General features: G+C 32.8%; 1 long non-coding RNA gene across 1 annotated transcript; it reads right to left on the reverse strand.

The window, feature by feature from the left end:
* Window positions 1–1,718: 1,718 nt before the first annotated feature.
* Window positions 1,719–4,121, reverse strand: LOC136228000 (uncharacterized). Its single transcript, XR_010688363.1, has 3 exons — window positions 3,931–4,121; window positions 3,683–3,762; window positions 1,719–2,629 (listed from the first exon to the last, which is right to left on the reverse strand). It is a non-coding gene; the product is annotated as an uncharacterized lncRNA (long non-coding RNA).
* Between the last annotated feature and the right edge of the window lie 8,272 nt (window positions 4,122–12,393).

A 12,393-nucleotide genomic window follows, 5' to 3' on the forward strand; every position in this document is an offset into this window, starting at 1 on the left:
ATTACGATAATCCGCAAGTTGATTAAATCGAACACTCATAGCCTCGTGTCTGCTCGAACTTTCAGGTGAGTGGTAATTATAGTACATGACACTGTTTGATTGAAATATTAGACTGAAAAACTGTTATCCAAAAATTAGCGTTTGACTGTATATTTTTGTTCCTAAAAACGTATAGCTTAAACCTCATGTTTACTAAATATCCTTAGTATTAGAGCGTATATTCCGGGAACAGACCTGATTTATATATGTATACTATATGTTTTCAAACTGGTACAAGTGCTCAGTATATATGTATCTGTTATCTGGCCCCTCACCGATCTTCATAACATTAGGTCCTTGCATTTGTCTTTGAGTCAGGTTGTCAGTTGTCAGTTTGTCGTCAGTTGTGTCAGCATTAGAATCATGCATAAGATCGGTGAAGGCGATTATCTGTTATTTGTATCTGTTATTGGTAGCGCTTACCATTTATCTGGCCCTAGTGGTGTGCAGTACCACCACTCTGTTACACTGTACCATGTGTTTTTAAAGGTTCTGTCTTATTTTCTGATTATTCTAATATTTGATATTTTGAAAGGCTTCAGTATTATCTTTGACAATTGATTACCAGTACTTTGATTTGATTATCTAATATTGACCGTTTTGTTTAACTGATTTTGAATACTATATTTGAAACTATATTTGTCATAATTTAAAAGTATCAGCCTGTCTGCATGTTCCTTTCTGCCGTGTGCTATAACTACTGCTCACTGAGGTTTTCACTCGTATAGACGAAAATCTAATACCACGTTGAATATTTCTTTTTCAGATTAAGGTCCCTGTTCGTGAGGTAACCCTTGGATTGATGTGAAAGAGACTACTTAATGATTTAGCTTTATCTTATTTTTGGAGACTTTTGATTATTAAGATTGGACTTGAATAGTTTGATTTTTTTAAGGTTTATTGATGTAATCGAGATGACTTTGATATTCGGTTAGTAAATTTTGGAATTTCTATTAGTTCAGAATTAAGGCTAGCATAGATTAAAGATTACTTAATTTATGCGCCGGTCATGGCCTAGTTTGGGTCGTGACAAAGGTGGTATCAGTCGGTGAATATGCGGTATAAAAAAGCTTTTGTATGATATATGCTTGGAAACTTGGAATGTCTTACATATAGCTAAAGTTTTCTCAATCAGATATATGCCGCTCAAGTTTCCCTGTGCAGCTGTAATTAACAATAGTAAACTACTTTAATGACCGAGCGATATATACTCTTTCCAATTACTAACCTTTTGAATAATATAAATAAATAGCAGAATAGAAGCATTGAATATCCACTAACACAATGAGAAGAAAGAATAGACAAAAAAAAAAAAATTAAGAGTCCAACTTACTAGGCCACAACCGAGGAGATGAATATCAGTATAATCACGAGTTCTTGTGTAATATTGCAAATCAATTTGAAAGGAATTTATCCACTGCAGAAATTAGAAACAGAGTGTATAGTTATACAGTAAAATTTGCCATCAATTAACTTTCTCTTCCCAATTCAACTTAATTGTATTTTTTTGCTCTTATTTAGATGGATTACACAAACAAAAATGCATGGAGACACAAACTTATCACCAACTTAGAAAAGGCTTTTAAAGTATGATTTTTGAAGAGAAATTCACCACCTTAACAAGCAAAAAAGCATTTATTGAAAAAGCATTTTCGAATTTCAACATTAAATCTCAACTAGTGAACTCAACTTTAACTAGGAATTGAAATTGCCAAAAGCAGAATTGTAACATTAATCTCAACTAATAAACTATACTAGAACTAGGCTTAAAATAATAGTTCATCATATGCTCAACCTAATTGCATTAATCAACAAAATTTCTCAAATATTCCAATCAATCAATTCAATAACTCAAATTGCCAAATCAGAATTCTAACCTTAAATAACAATAATTCACACCAATCACTAAGTTCGAATATCCAATGGCAAACTAAATTAATTGAAGCGTAACGAATTGCAAAAAGATATTCACTGCTAGAATCTGCAGGACAGCCATTCTTACTGCTATTAACTTGTAAATCCTTCTTCAATTAAGTGGATACAGACACTGCACACTAGGCATTTAAGTATTAATTAGACACCTAATAATGATGATTGAATTTACAATAAAAACTTGGATTAAAGACTCAATTTCTCAGATGAAACTACCTTAGCTTGTGGAAATATTCCAAATGATGAAGAATGCCGTAGAAAGAAGAACATAACAAGTGATATACTAAAAAAATTTGTGCATCAAAAGTAAAACCTAAAATTTCAATAACACCAACTAACAGACTAAAAATAGAAAAACAAGTGTATCAAATATTTCTATTGGAAAAACAGAGAATCCAGTACTAAAAGAAGTTAAATTCAGCAGAAGATTATAATAATTTCATGTACATTATCTATATAATAATATTTGAAGCATTTAAGAGCTATAAAATGTAATCCAAGTACCTTAGCTTTAGACAACTTAGACCAAGAGAGAAAAAAGCGTGGACAACGGTGCAGCAATCAAAGTTAGAGCTAAGGATCCAATAAAGAGACCAGGTGGGTTCGATAATCCAAGTGAGATCGAGCCCTCGTCTCTCACGAAATACGCTCTCAAAATCTGCTAAAGAGAAATTTAGAAAATTATTCACAACTCGAATTCAAATATCCAAAAAGAATTAGAGAAAGTCAAACATTAACAGCAATTACGAAGAATAAACGAGAGGAAGAGTGAAGCAGAGCCGGGACTGTGAACTATTCTTTAGGAGGAACCACTTGACAGCTACATCGAATCAATTGAGTTCTCTATTATTTAAATGACACGTATACACCAGTTTCATGGAGAAAAACAGAGGATCGTCTATCTAAGGACAAGACTTGCCAATTCAAAATCGTTAATATGCCTTACACTTCTTCAAACAAGAACTAAAGTTACACATGGACTATTGAGCATGGTGTGCCGTCTGCTACGTACTTCGTATGTGTCTATGCTTTCAACTTTGATAAACATGAGGTTGCTTATGGTCAGAATACCTATACTCATGAAACAGAAAAACTCTTGGAGGTCAAGGCCATCACCGGCCGTCATGTCTCCGTTGATATTGCCTCTGTTTGCTTCAGTGCTTTCTCTGTCATACCCTTGTTTGTGTTTTACTTTATTGAGAAAAGAAAGGCCAGGCTCAGTGAAAGCAAGTGAAATCAAGAGGAAAGGACTATGTGCACCCATTTGACACACTAGTATGGTTTGCTTCTCATTCATTTTACAGTGTCTGTATTAGGAATTTTCTATGCCAAACTTAGTATTCAAGTATGAAATGGTACTATACTCTTCCTAGTTTTATTCAAATAATAATTCTTCTAATTAGTGAAATAAAAGGCAAGTTATAAGAGTGAAGAATAAAAGTGCTTCAAATTACTGTCTTTCTCCTCATATACAAATTAAAATAAATTTCACTATATCAATAGAAGTATATCCAATAAGGACAAGGGAATTGATATTAATTTGCGGGGAAATTATTAATTCTTCTCAATTCTCATCATTGGAAAAGTTTAATTCATCATACAGAGTCATTCCAAGACACAGACAAGATTGAAATTCAGTCCTAATGCCTATCTGTGCAATTGAAATTCATGAAAACTTTTACAAAGTAAAACATATTTCAGAGAAACCCACCCATATAACGATGCTTCTCTTTGTACTGCACAAGAGGGTTCAAGTAATTAATTCAAAGCCCCAAAATTGAAAGATTGTATCTGTAAAATTGTTCAAACAAACATATTGTTAGCAAAAGTCTAACAAAGTCGAACAAAAAAAAAGGAAAGCAAGCATAGGAAACTTCTACTTAATTTGCAAACTAGAGAAATTCTGATTTTGAGGAAAAGAGTACCCAGGGCAACAATCTCAAACAAAATGGAGCTTACCGATTCTTGTTCCAGTCGATTGTGGGGTTTGTCAAATTGACCGAAATATGAAAATAGTGGTGGACGAGGATGGTTCCTAGAGCTAATCGGTATAAGAGAATGATTTCCAGAGCTAATGAAAGAGAGAGGCGAGAGAGAGGGAGAGAGCGGTAGTTTCGTGGAGCACAGAGGTGGACTGCAGTTAGGTTTTGTTTGGGTGGGAATGTATCCCGCTCAAAAAGTTAGCAAATTAAAAATAATGCTCACCTACAAACCATTTAAACATTTTACATAGAGTACTAATTGAAAAAATGACATGAAGAAAAAGTTTAACAATCAACATCCAAACAGTCATTAAAACATTAACATCATTACCAAATGTCAACAAAATCAAGTCCAATTTAGTTTATAAAAGCAAGTTACTAATGAACCACAAAAACCTCTAAAATCTTCAATATTTACTTTCTGAGTATTACCTCAATAATGGTATTTTTAGAACATCTTCGCAACCTCATCAATCGTTTTTCTAATGCTTTGAGCTCAAAAGTGGTTACATGATCTTCAAATTCTAACACCATCTTCTCTAACACTTTTGCATTCTTGAGTAGAAATTCAATAAAGATTAACAAATCCTTATCTGGACAACCAGTGATCTTTATAGTCTTTAGATGTGATGACAAACAATAAAAGACATTCCTATTGAAATTCCAGTAGTTGTCTCCAAAATTGGTCAGCTGAAGGAAATTACAATATTCCTAGAGATAAAAGAGAAGAAAAGGTTAGGACAAGGTACTTAATATATGGAAAACTAGTGACATTTTCTATCGTTACATTTTCTTTATAAACATAAAATTGAGGAAACTCATAGAATGGTTAAACCATTTATTCCACAATGATTATTGAATTAAATTTGACATTTAGAAGGTTCAAAAAATTACCCGATTATAGTGTGATACATTAATAACTAATTTCTCAAGCACATGTGAACTACTAAGTACACATGCAATTCCAAATTTGGCATTCATCATAGTAGGATAATTCAAAGTCAAGCTTTTGATGTTTAACACCGGTAAAAAGAGATCTCTCATGTAAGCTAAACTTGATAGAACCTGAAAGCATAATGTGGAAAAGAAAATTCAAAAAAAAATATATTGCAATAATTCATTTTAAAATTTAAAAATATTACACCTATTCATATAAAAAAAGGATGCAATGTTTTTTTATTCTTTATAAAAGTTAGCTTGATAAAGTATCTCCCAAGTTCTAGCTCTTTGATATGTTGAAGCTGATGAAGAATGTCTTTAATCCAAGTTTTAAGCTCCAGATCGTGAAACCCCGGATCATAAAAATCAATAGTAGCATAAAGTGAAGATGACAAATTCAGTAATTTAGCATTTCTAACTCGTCCCAAACTACAAAGAATAATCAGTTTTTCAAGCTTTGGACATGAAATTACAACATCAGAAAAGTGTCCTATAACCAATCTTTTCAAAGATTCAGAAGCAATAACCAGCCATGAAATCCCATCACAGTTGATTAAAGATTTGGAAACAATAATCAGCTTATCAGACTCAGAAAAACTTTCAATCAATTCTAAGGATTTGAGCAACGGACTACCAGAAAGAATATGTTCCATTGCTTGATCAGGCAACTTACAAGAAACCATAGCCAATTCTGTGAGGCATTCCCAATTTACCATTCCATTAGGCATAAAAGTACAATTTCTGGTTGTTAATTTAACAAGTGAAGCATTGTTGAAAAGGAATTCTCGCAATTCACTTAAAGTCGAGTGTATTTCTCTTCACCAGACTGAAAACCCAATTGGTACAATGGTCCCAGTCCACATGGAACACAAACCTCTAGCAGATTTAAAAAAAAACATTAGCCAAGTTGGTGAGCATACATCGAAGTCTAAAGTAACTAGAACACAATGTCTCACGCATTGTCAAATTTTGATACACTCACCATAAACCGATCAAATTCTGTACTGCAGATAGCCATTACCTGATCTAATTCTAAAGGTTACTTGTTCCTGCCTCTAAATAAAAGAAATGGCAATGCTTTTAATCTAATGGAATTTAATATAGCAAGCAATAGAAAAAAAAATCAAGTGACTAATGAATGCAATGACCAGAAACATGCTTAAAACCAATGAACATATCCGATAAATTAATTCCTTCCTTTAAGGGAACCATATTTAAAACCTGGCAGCAAATGAATAGTTCAGAATTTCGAAGACAAAACTATTTACTGTAATGAAATTTCATAAATATAAGAAGAGTATTAACATTTTAGTCACATCTGTTTCCAAAAAGACTTATAAAAGGTCTCCCGATGATGGCATTGTAGGTAAGTGGGATGTCCACCACTACCCACTCGGCAATGCACTCCACCTCGTTGCCGTTGCGGGCCAAGATTGTTGGGAGGGAAATGATCCCTTTGACCGGGACCTCGATCTCGGACAGCTCCACCAAAGGAAAGGTTCCCGCTCGTAGGGCACTGCTGACGCCCTTCATTAGTGCTGTCGAGGTGATCAGATTTACCGAGCTTCGACTTCAGGTAACTCTCCATTCATAATTGATAGACATCATCCTTCTTCTACCCGGACTATTTACTTTCTTTACCCTGTATTTATGCGACGAAAAACACTTGCTCTTCTGTGTTGCACCTCAGTTTCGAACTTGAAGGACTTGCCGAACTTTGAAGCATACTTGCTTGGTTTTTGTCCAACAGTGCATGAAAAGATCTCAGGAGCTGAAGAACATGACAAACTTAAGCTGATTTCGATATGCTTTCAAACATGTCTTCATCGGATCTGCTACAAGCCTTTGCTGCATATTCATTGGTTAAGTTAGACCTATGGACTGATAGTGATAGCAAAAAGAAAAACCGTAGACAATACCAAATGTCAGGGAGCCACGGTGTGGTGCTTACTTGTCTTCCCCGAAGTAAGCCAGGCAGGAGGATTAGATCACTCTATTTGGATATGCTGCCGAACTCATAGAGCTTGCCACAGTTAGAGAAGATAATAAGAGCAACTTCAGAATCACAAAGCACAGAAAGCTCATAAGCTTCTCCTGTCGTCTTGTTCACCTGGAGCACTGAATTAGGAGACACATGGAAAAAGGCAAAACTTAAGCGAATCTGTGGAAGATACTGAGTGAGTGAGCTTGGGTATGAAAGTCCAAGTTCATCTCACTAGGATGATAAATTGGAGCTTTCTCTTGATTCTTTCAAGCACAAATCTGTTTATTTAGAAACAGAATATCATGTTTTAATCTTCCCCATACTGTTGAAGAAGAAAGATGATTTTGTATAGGTTCATGACTATCAGATGGTCCTTCATAGACGAGATCGGATGCTGGTCGAATCTTGTTCCGAACAACGCCCTCAAAGCACCACAAACCACTGGTCGAGTATGTAACCCTAATCGGAATCAATAGCAGCGATGACATTTCCACCGATTGGGTATGTGACCCAAATCGCAATAGCAATAGCAATCCATATTGAGATAACAATGCCTTTACGCGACCTAACGGCGGAGAAGAGCCGCCCCTCAAAACCCCAAATTCATCTTATGCTTATGGGATTATCAGATCTTGAATTGGCAAGTTGGTAGGAGTATTATCAGATAAGAACAGTCACACGTCAGCTTCATCTGTCAATTTTATAAATTTTTTGTTTTCTTTTTAATTTCTTTTATTTATGGGATAAACTACTAAAACAGACTTAAGTTTTTTTTTTTTTTTTTTTTTTGACAATTATCAATTTAAACTCCATATACAAAATAAAACCAATATTTGTTTAACGGACACATCATTCGTACTACTCTATTAATTTCTTTCAATCATACGTAGATAGAGAAATTAGAACTTAACATAATAATATGAACTACGTGTCACATTTTGTTATCGAGATCTAAATTAATACTTTTTTTCACTGTTCGAAACGAAGTCCACCTGGACCGCGCTCGAAATCGAGAATCCGCCACGATTTTTTGTAATTAGTCCCTTTAAGCGTTTTATTGATTCTTAGGCGATTTTCAGTCGCTTGGGCTCCGCCTAGGCCGCCTCAGAACCGTCAAGACCGCCTAGGTACTGCCTAAATGACAATGAACAAAAACATTTTTCTCACAAAAAAAACAAAAACATTTTTACTTGTGAATTTTTTTTTCTTTATTATAATACACATTTAAGTTGTTTTAGGGATATTGTTGTTGAAATGTTGACGTTTGCATAATTTTAAAGATATATGTTACAAATATAATGTTTTTTATATTATTATTTTTAGATAGAATAATACATATTTTAATTGTATTTATATAATAATGTATTGATTAATAAATAAAAAATATAAAAATACAAATCCAATTAATCCCCGATTAATCTTCAAGGCCCCTGTCTGTCCGACTAACGACTAGCGTTTTTTACGACTTTGCCTTTTTTAAACGTTAAGTCTATATTAGTGCTATTTTATACGTAGAACCTAAATTGATACCTCAAAACCTTACGTCAAAATGCATTTAAAACTCTTCCTGTAAATTTTCTTTCACTATTATATATATAATAATATAGACCGTTAGTAGTTTAAAACATGGATAAAGACTAAATTTAACACTATGTTTTAAGAGATGTGCAGATTTAGCCTTATGTATGAAGTTGTACAAATTTAACCATAATATTTCCAACTAAGATTAATTTTAGCATTGTGATATCAAAAATTTCAAAAAGACTGATTTGACTATTGTTTAACTATCACATTGGATCTTCGAAACATATTTATTGATAAATTGAAGCAATTTCTTAATTTTTTGTTTGTTTTGTTTGTAATTTTGTTAGTAAAACACTAAATATCTTAGACGATATTTGGAATGTCTAAAGTGACAGTTAACACTAGTCAAACCAGTTTTTTCTAGAGCTAATTACAAATCTAACCCAACTAAATGGGTCCATTTATATATATAATTCACTTTGCTTCTATCTCACCAAATTATACACTTTCATCCACTTTGGACAAGAATACCCTTATTTCAATTCACCTTCTTCCACAGACTCTCAACGTCTTCTTCGACATCCCAAACTGACGAAAAGATGGTAGTTTATAAAGAGAATAGATTATATTTGTTCAATCTTTGAAGAATTAGTGTCTGCGGAAGAGGATGAGGATGGAAATCTCAAAAAATGAGAAAGAAAAAAGAAATCTAACAATTGAACTGCTGCGATATCGCAATTGTGACCAATTCGTCACAAATGCAACAAGAGTTGTCGCATTTGTGATGAAAAACGACAAATTTCGTCACAAATGCGATAAGAGTTGTCGCATTTGTGACGAAATGCGATAAATTTAATCACAAATACGACAACAATGGAGGAAAATGGTGGAAAATAGAGGAAATTGAAACGATACCATACAGATGAAGAAAAGGGCAAGACCAACGATAAAAACATATCATTTCTATGGGAAATTGACCATAATACTTCAATAATCTAAAAAATCGCTAACGATTGGTATCAGAAATTGGTGGAGCAGGAGGAGGAGAAGAATCGATTGAATAGAACTAAGAGTAATTTTGTCCAAAGTGGATGAAAGTGTATAATTTGGTAAAATGGAAGCAAAGTGAGTTAGATATGTAAATGGACCCTTTTAGTTGGGCTAGATTTATAATTAGCCATTTTTTCTAATGTTCAATAACCTAAAGCTAAAATTAATCTTACTTGGAAATATTATAGTTAAATTTGCATCATTTCATACGTTAGGACTATATTTTAATATGCACTTCGCTTAAAACGTAAGAGGGTTAAATTTGGATGTTATCCCTTTTAAATATTATGTTAGTTTAATTTTTTATTACTATTCATTTACGGAGTGTTTGTTAGAAGGGATATAGGAGGTGGGATAGGGATAAAAAAATACGAGATAAGTTATCCCGTGTTTGTTTGGGAGATAGAAAAGTGAGACGGATGAGGGATAAGCTTCTTATCCCTCAAATCCTATACCCACGAGGGAGGTGGTATAAGGAGGTAGGATAAGCTCCTGCGATTTTAATAGGATGGAAAAGTCCATCTTATCCCTCAAATTAATGTTATGTAGTTTAAATAGGGTTAAAATAGTAAAATGTATTATTTTATCCCTATCCCTATCCCACGTACCAAACATTGAATAATAATTCTTGACTATCATATTTTTATCACTATCCCAACCATTTATCCTTATCCCTATGCCAACCTTTATCCCTATTCCTATCCCAATAGAATACCAAACGTCCCGTTAGTGATCATTTTTGGATTAATGGAAGACTTGAATTTTCACATTAGTGTAATAACTTTCTCACATAAGAATGTTATATGGAAGAAGCTATTGCACAAAATTGGTCGTGAGAAAATCAGAACATACCAGAAACAATATACATAACTCTAGGGAAACAACATGAACCATTAATCGAATGTTTTCTTATACATTGTAGAATAAAGAGGACAATTTGAAACTCAACAGATGATGAAATTTGGACAGAAAAGAATGGTGGAAAAAGGGAAAATTGGAAAGGAAGATGGCAGCAGTTTTTTATTTTTTCACTTTTAATGGTTTAATCTTTCAATCAAATATTAACACTAAATGAGATGAAACTCTCAGTTTATTTGCTACTTTCTCTCTAATTTTAGTTTATGCAACTTTCTTTTTCTTTTTTGTTTTTTGATATAGAAACAAATACAAGATTTTTTTACTTGTTTTCCACAACTTTGTAGCCATAAGTTTTAGGGGTTAGTTACATAAACATCAAGAAAACCTTGATTTATTACAAATAGCCCATACTTATCAAAAATACTACAACTATGTCATATTATTTTAAACTTGTACCACTTTTACCAAACACCACCAACCGTATCTCTCAATAAAAATGGATATTATTATTTTATAACAATAAAAGAAAACAAAACCACATGTAATTTGAAAAAGAAAAAACTGAAATCACCCTCCATATCAGTTTCTTCTCTATCTTTTTCCTATGTGCCAATTCATAAATCTGTTCATAAAAAGTGACTGAATTTAGTGATTACACATGAATCAAACTGCAAGTAACTAATCCCTTTTCCATTCTTATTTTTTCTGTTGATTTCTGACTTCAAATAATCCTTTTAAAGCTGTAATGAATTTTGAAGTTTCATTTTGAATTCTGATATAATCATTTTCTGTTTTTTAAATTGTTTGAATTCCTTTATTTATTAATTTGAATTAGTTGTTATGTTGATTACAGATTCTAAATTATGATGCATTGAAAAAAAAATTGAATTAAAGTTAGACACTAAATACAGACAAGAACTAGATTATGAATAAAAGCAGTAAAGATGCAATTATCAGTGATCTGCTCCTTCATACTAGCCTTTTACATAACCTCTGCTCATTTGATGATTTGATGTACACACATTTAGTTTTCAAAGTACATACATTTTGACAAACTAAAAACAGAGAACCATAAAAACGGAGAACAAAGAAAAAGAAATTGAAAAACAGAGGACCAATAAGAAAATAGAAAAACCCTGGACAAAGAACGAAAAAGAGGGATGGGGATATTGGCTATGAGAAATAGAGGGTGAATTATGAATTATTAGTAACTTTAACTAATAATAAAATAATAATTTAATATGTAATAACTGTAATTTTGACAAAACTAAAATTACTTTTCAACGTGATGATAAAACACTAAAGTAGAGGATATATAACTGTAAAAAAGAATTGATAGTTGCTTTTCTCTGTAATTTCCTCTAAGTTTTATTAGGAGCAGTTTTTCCTTTTAGAAATCTATTTTTATCCATTTAATTGCTCTTTAACATATTTGTAGACGGAGATTTTATATAGAGACTAAACAATTTAATGGAATCAAAATTAAGGGATCATATAACTATTTTAAAAAAGTTTGGGACTAATTAGTATATTTTGTAAAACCATAAGGATTAAATAATTAGTGTATTGTTTAAAATGACACGGACATAATACATGCACATCTCTCTCTCCGCAGTTAAATCAACCCGTCATTGATCCGCCGTCTCACTCACAATAAAAATTAGATTTTTTTTATCATTTTTATTTTTATTTACTAATTGTTAGGAACCGAAATAAAACGTTAACCGACCGAAATAATTGGTTAACCGATTAGTGGTTAACCCAATTTAGTGGACTAGTGTATGATTAGGTTTAGTTATACCTTCGGAGTCAGAAAATGGGAAGTAGAACTGTGAAGGTGGAGGACGAGAATCAAGACAGAATCAGTGATTTGCCAGATTGTCTCATTCACCACATCCTCTCCTTTTTGCCGTCAACAAAACAAGCTATTCAAACTGGAATTCTATCAAAACGTTGGCAGAATCAATGGACTAAAATTCCACCTCTATCATCCTTGTAGCTATGACAAAGATCCTAGGATTACTGCTAAAATCAGTTTTGCAACAAGAAAATATGTGGAGGATTTATGCTTGATTTTATTATTCT

Source organism: Euphorbia lathyris, chromosome 4, assembly GCF_963576675.1.
Source record: "Euphorbia lathyris chromosome 4, ddEupLath1.1, whole genome shotgun sequence".
NCBI lineage: Eukaryota > Viridiplantae > Streptophyta > Magnoliopsida > Malpighiales > Euphorbiaceae > Euphorbia > Euphorbia lathyris.